The sequence below is a fragment of the Heterocephalus glaber genome, unplaced genomic scaffold (genome assembly GCF_053883595.1).
Source record: "Heterocephalus glaber isolate CG9 unplaced genomic scaffold, H.glaber_assembly_v1.0 deba00001610, whole genome shotgun sequence".
Classification (NCBI taxonomy): domain Eukaryota; kingdom Metazoa; phylum Chordata; class Mammalia; order Rodentia; family Bathyergidae; genus Heterocephalus; species Heterocephalus glaber.
Window position 1 is genome coordinate 13,663,878 of NW_028258381.1, and position 6,158 is coordinate 13,670,035.

At 46.5% G+C, this 6,158-nt stretch overlaps 1 pseudogene; it reads left to right on the forward strand.

Moving 5' to 3' along the window:
- The first annotated feature begins 1,023 nt into the window (after positions 1-1,023).
- On the forward strand, positions 1,024-3,923 carry LOC101707894 (HMG box transcription factor BBX pseudogene; annotated as a pseudogene).
- The last annotated feature ends 2,235 nt before the right edge of the window (positions 3,924-6,158 follow it).

Genomic DNA, 6,158 nt, shown 5'->3' on the forward strand with positions numbered 1-6,158 from the left:
AGGTGACTTTGTACCACCAGGTGTCAAGGTTTAGTCCAAAGGGCAAAATATCCTTGGGGACTGCTCTGAAATTCACCACTGGCATTCTGTAATACATGCCTGGGAGCATGTGAAATAGGCTTACGGCACCAGCAAAAGCAAGTGCAGTCTCTCCTAATCCCTCAGGAAGACTCGGTGCATTCTGGACTTGTGTCTCAGGACAGCAGGTGAGATGGGCTCTTAAGCAGGGTGAGGTCTGAGGAGTGAGGTAGAAACAGGGACAGAGAGATAAGGGGTGAAATGCCAGAGTGGGAACCCCCAGAGGGATGGGAAGGGACTGTCATGTGCATGAGGTGAATCGGGCAGGAAGGAGGGCATGTGTGGAGGAGAGTGTCCATGGAGCTTGTGAAAGATTTGGAAGAGAGGAATATCAAGGGGGCAGTGGGAGAGGTGAGACTGTTGGACCCATGTAGAGGGGTTTGAAGAGCAGGAAGGGGCAAAGGGAAGAAGGAGAAATACAACCAAAAGCCTGTGTTCACCCAATGGGATGTCGATAAAATAAAGTTGGTCACATTTTTTATTGGTAGAAAACCATTAGAAAAAGAGGAATAGAAGTTTATCCTCGGCAGTGGTTCCACACCACATCAAATACTCAGGCATCTCCCTTCCTCCTCCTCCCCTCCTCCTCCCCCTCCTTTCCTCCTCCTCCTGCTCTTCTTCCTCTTCTTCCTCTTCCTCTTCCTCCCCTCCTCCTCCCTCCCCCCTCCTCCCTCTTCCCCCTCTTCCTCCTCCTCCTTTTCCCTAGTGCTTGAAATATGCCATTCATTTGGCCTCTGTGGTTTCTGATGAAATGTCTGTTGTCATTTGAATTGCTATTCCTTTGTACATTCCCATGAACAGGAATGGGGAAAGGGAACAGGGAAAAGGGATGTTACCAGAACCCCTGCAGTGAGTCCTGGTCTCCTGTGAGCCACAACAGCACAAGAATCCTGTTGCATCACAGAAGCTGGAAATTCTGATGTTCCATTGAAAGACAATGGAAGTCTTGACCTGACTGGGCACAGTAATGAAAGGCAGTAATAGAAATAAAGATCAGTCAGCAGAAGGAGAAGGGGCTGGAAAATGAACAAAAAGAAAGTGTCTTCAGTGGCATCCATTACTAGCGAAGAAACTTCTTGACTTTTCAGAAGAGGAGGAAGAGGAAGACAAAGAGGAGGATATTGATAAAGTCCAACTTCTTGGATCTGATGGTCTAGAACAAGATGTTGGTGAGGCAGAAGATGATGAATCACCAGAACAGCGAGTCCGAGTCCGTAGACCAATGAATGCATTTCTTTTATTTTGCAAATGCCATCGCTCCCTTGTCCATCAAGAACATCCCAGGCTTGACAACCAAGGTGCTACCAAGATACTAGCTGATTGGTGGGCTGTTCTGGATCCAAAGGTAAAGCAGAAGTATACAGACATGGCCAAGGAGTATAAAGATGCATTTATGAAAGCAAATCCTGGCTACAAATGGTGTCCTACCACAAACAAGCCTGTGTAATCACCAACACCCACTGTCAATCCACGAAAGAAGCTTTGGGCCTTCCCATCCAACTCTTCAAGAGACTTGTCAAGACCCAAGAAAACAAAGACTGAAGAAATGCCTCAGCTTAACTTTGGCATGGCTGATCCTACTCAAATGGGAGGCCTGAGCATGCTGCTGTTAGCTGGAGAACATGCTCTTGGCATACCAGAGATACCTTCTGGCACTTGTAGGCCTGATGCTTCCGAATTCCCTGAATTGCATCAGAAGTCACCATTGTTTCAGTTTTCCGAGATATCTTCAAGTACATCCCATCCTGATGCTGCTATAAAACAGTGTCAAGCTTTGCCCTTGTTGCAGTTTGCAGAGATCTCTTCAAACACTTCGAAGTTGAGTGGTGCTGAGCCTGTAAAATGCTGCAGAAAGTCTGCACTCTTTCAACTGTCAGAGATGTGCCTGGCATCAGAAAGGGTGAAAATGGAAGAAACAAAGCTACTAAAAGCAAAAGAATCAGATGGTGGAAGAATTAAAGAATTGGAGAAGGGAAAAGAAGAAAGAGAAATAAAAGTGGAGAAAACAGATGCAACTGGGTTGCAGGAAGAGAAAGAATTTGAAAAACCAGCCAAGGAAAATGTGAGAATCTAAAGAATTAAGAAATTTTGAGGAGCTACAAATGGATGATGTAATGGCTATAAAAATGGAAGACTGCAAAGAAATTAGAAAGGAAGAATTAGAAGAGGATCAAAAATATAGTCATTTCCCTGATTTTTCTTACTCTGCTAGTAGCAAGATAATAATTAGTGATGTTCCCAGTCAAAAGGATCACATGTGCCATCCTCATGGAATTATGATCATCGAGAATCCCACTGCATTAAACAAACCAGAAAAGCTAAAAAAGAAGAAAAGCAGAATGGATCGACATGGAAATGATAAGTCCACACTCAAGAAGATGTGCAAAAAGAGGCAGTCTTCAGAATCTGACATTGAAAGTGTCATATACACTATTGAATCTGTGGCAAAAGGAGACTAGGGTGTTGACAAACTTGGAGAAACCCCTCGGAAGAAGGTTTGCACATCTTCAAATGGCAAGGAAGGCATTTTGGATGCCAAGCCACCAAAGACAAAAGTGAAATCAAGAGAGAAGAAAATGTCAAAGGAGAAGTCCTCAGACATTACCAAAGAGTCAAGACCTCCAGATTTCATTAGTATTTCTGCCAGCAAGAACATTTCTGGTGAGGTGCCAGAGGGTATAAAAGCAGAACCATTGACTCCCACAGAGGATGCACCACCACCCAGCCTATCAGGACAGGTCAAGCCTGAGGACAATGACTGTCGCAGAAAAATAGAGACCTGTGGCTCCAGGAAGTCTGAGAGGTCTTGCAAAGGTGCTCCTTATAAAACCCTGGTGTCTGAGGGCATGCTCACCTCTCTGCGAGCTAGTGTTGACAGAGGTAAATGAAGCTTGGGAAAAGGCAACTCCTCTGATCATGAAGGGTGTTGGGGTGAAGAAAGCTGGACATTTAACCAGTGTGGGACCAGTGGGAATAGGAAGTTCAAGAAAACAAAGCTAAAAGAAGACTCTTTCACTGGCTCAGCAAAGCTGGATGAAGAATTTGAAAAGAAATTCAACAGCCTTCCTCAATATAGTCCTGTTACTTTTGACTTGAAATGTGTACCTGTCCCAAGAAAAAAGAAGAAGACTGGAAATGTATCCTCAGAACTGACTAAAACCAGCAAAGGAAGTGGGAATAAATGGTCAAACAAGCAGCTATTCTTGGGTGCCATTCACCCTACAGAAGCCATTATTTTCAGAAGACAAAAACACCACAGAGCCTGCTTATAAGGTTAAAAATGCCCTATCCATTCCCAACACCCCAGAACCAACAATGCAAGAACCTTTGGTGAGCAGTCAAAAGAGAAAAGCAAGGAAAACCAAGATCACACACCTTGTCAGGACAGTAGATGGCCGGGTATCACCAGCAGGAGGTACTTTGGATGACAAACCAAAGGAGTAACTGCAGAGGAGTCTCCCTAAAGCAGCCAAGACAGACTGCAGTGACGAATGTGCACACACCACTGAGGTAGAGGAAATGCGAAGCAGCACTCCAGAAATGCCTGCTGTATCTGCATTCTTTAGCCTTGCTGCACAGGCCGAAGTGGCAGCCATGGAAAATGTGCACAGAGGTCAGAGGTCAACTCCACTCACCCATGACGGACAGCCAAAAGAAATGCCACAGGTTCCCGTACTTATTTCTTGTGCTGACCAGTGAAGCACCCTTTAATTGTAAAACATTGTGCTTTACCTACTACCCTAGCCTTGTCTTTACCAAGGGATGCCTGTGAGTCCAATTGGTGGAAAATACAGACTGCACACAAGTTAAAAAAAAAAAAAACTCAGGCAAAGAATTTGGCAAAAGATATGCAAAGATATCCAGTCACATCTCCCCAAAGTTATGTATCACTGTATTCATGCTTTTCACTGAGACTGACAGCACAATTCTAAAGTTTAGGTAGGTGACATGTTTAAGAGGGATAAGAAGAGAATGAAGGCAAGAAATGTGACAAATTCTTTGATTGCTTCTGTTTCCTCCATAAAGAAAACACAATGTTGGCGGATGAGCAAGGGGTGAGGAAACTGATTTCCCAAGTGTAACTTCTCTCCTTCACCTGCCACCCACCACCACTACCACCACCTGCTTACACACAGCCCCCATCCCTGACCCCAGACTGCCCCTGGCTCCTCACTCACTACCATCAGACTCCCATCATGCTCCTCACTCTTTCCCATCATGCCCCTGACTTTGGGTCTGACTGGCTTAGCACAGTGGCCTGCACCCCTGCACCTCAGGCTTGGACTCTGCTGCTCACAGAAAGACTGGGTATTCTTGTTTGTTCCTTATGCAGGTGTGCGTTGCTTCTCCCTGCTCTCTTGTCACTACTCATGTTTCCCCCACCTTCTCCCTCTAGCCCCAAGGGAAGCTTTGGTTTGTCTGGTCCCCACCTGCAGTAGGTCAATGTCTGTCTTTCCCCACCTGCCCTAGCGACCCACCTTCCTTACAGCTGGAGTCAGTGACACCTGGACACACCCTCTGACCTATCAGGTGGTTTCTTCATCAAACACCGTCACCAGGAGACCAGCCCAGGAGAGGACCCAGCCTTGGCAGCCGGATTCCCTGAGAAGAAGGGCCAGGAAGCTCGAGTAGGGTTGCCATAGGCAGGCCAAGGAGAGCTGCAGGGGAGAGTGCCTCCTTCCAGCGTGGTTTGGCATGGCCACCGCTCAGTGTGGGCCTCTGTCCTTCCCTGCTCGATGCCCTCCCTCAGCACATGAGATGATCACGAGAATGATGCTGCCGACTGTCACGGGAGGAGCTGGGCAACCTCGGGGCCCTTGCGGTGTCCATCTGCGGCCGGGTCAGTTGCAAGCTGGCGATGTGGTGGCTGATCCAACACAATTGGTGGGTTTCATGGGCCACACTTTCTTTTCTCTTTAGCTGTGGATTAATATACTTAAGATTAGATAACAGGACCATGTCAACTTGATAACATCGGAACAGACGCTGTGTCTGTGAAGTTCAGAGTACTTGGAGATGTGTCTTTGTCCCGTTTGCTCTTGCTGTGGTCCTGGTGGCTCCCACATACATTCACCATGCTGCATTTGACTGCCCAGGGGCTGCATTCTGATCTTTCTGTTACCCTGTAGGTATGATGGTCATAAACCATGTCAATCATCTCTCTGTCCTGATGCTTGGTATAGAGCCTGTCTCAGATTGTGCCTAATAATACCAAGACGATAGGCCAACGAAAGAATGAATGAAACCTCAGTTCTGTGCTGGGGGCTCATAGCCTGAATTTCACTGGCTTCTGACTGACAAGACTCCCTTGATTGTCTGCTTGAAGCCTTGGATTTGAAGCATCTTCTTTCCTTGTGCCCCTGTTCTGAGGGGAGGTGGGAAGACAGATGGAGGGTGCTTTCTCTGCTTGACAAGCAGGTTGGTCTCTAGCACCTGCCCACCGCCCCCGTAGCTACCCCAAGCACAGGCAGCACGGGGAACACTGCATTCACCACATCACCCGAGGGTACTTTTCCTGGCCCATCTTCCTCCAGGCGCACCATGCTGAGCAGTGGCCCTTTTCCCCTGGGGACCCCGCAACTCCCCAGCAAAGCATGGCTGTGGTCCCGACAGAGCACCAGGAGCCTCGTCCTGTCTGAGGGCGAGAAAGGGAGACAGAAAACTGTCAGATGGGGGGTTTTGAACATATTTTTAATTTTTAAAATTTACTTTTCATTGATAAATAATAATTGTGTGTATTTATGGGGTACGATATAATGTTTTGATCTATGTGGTAGAAAGATTTCATCAAGAAATATCTGTCACCTCATCATGTTACCTTTTGTTTGTAGTCTGAACATTAAAAATTTATTCTTTGATAGATGTAAAAGAGGAAAAGCTCCCCACCAATGCTGAGGCAGAAGAGAGCTAGAGGGTAGCCAGGGAATAATAAGTTTATGGTTTAAAAAAATAATTTTAGTTAGATTTCTCTGACCGGAGATGAATTTCCTCTGCAGAAGAAGTGTGTGTGTGTGTGTGTGTGTGTGTGTGTGCGCGCATGCACAAACATGTGAGCATGTGTGTAGAGGGGTGGAAGCAAT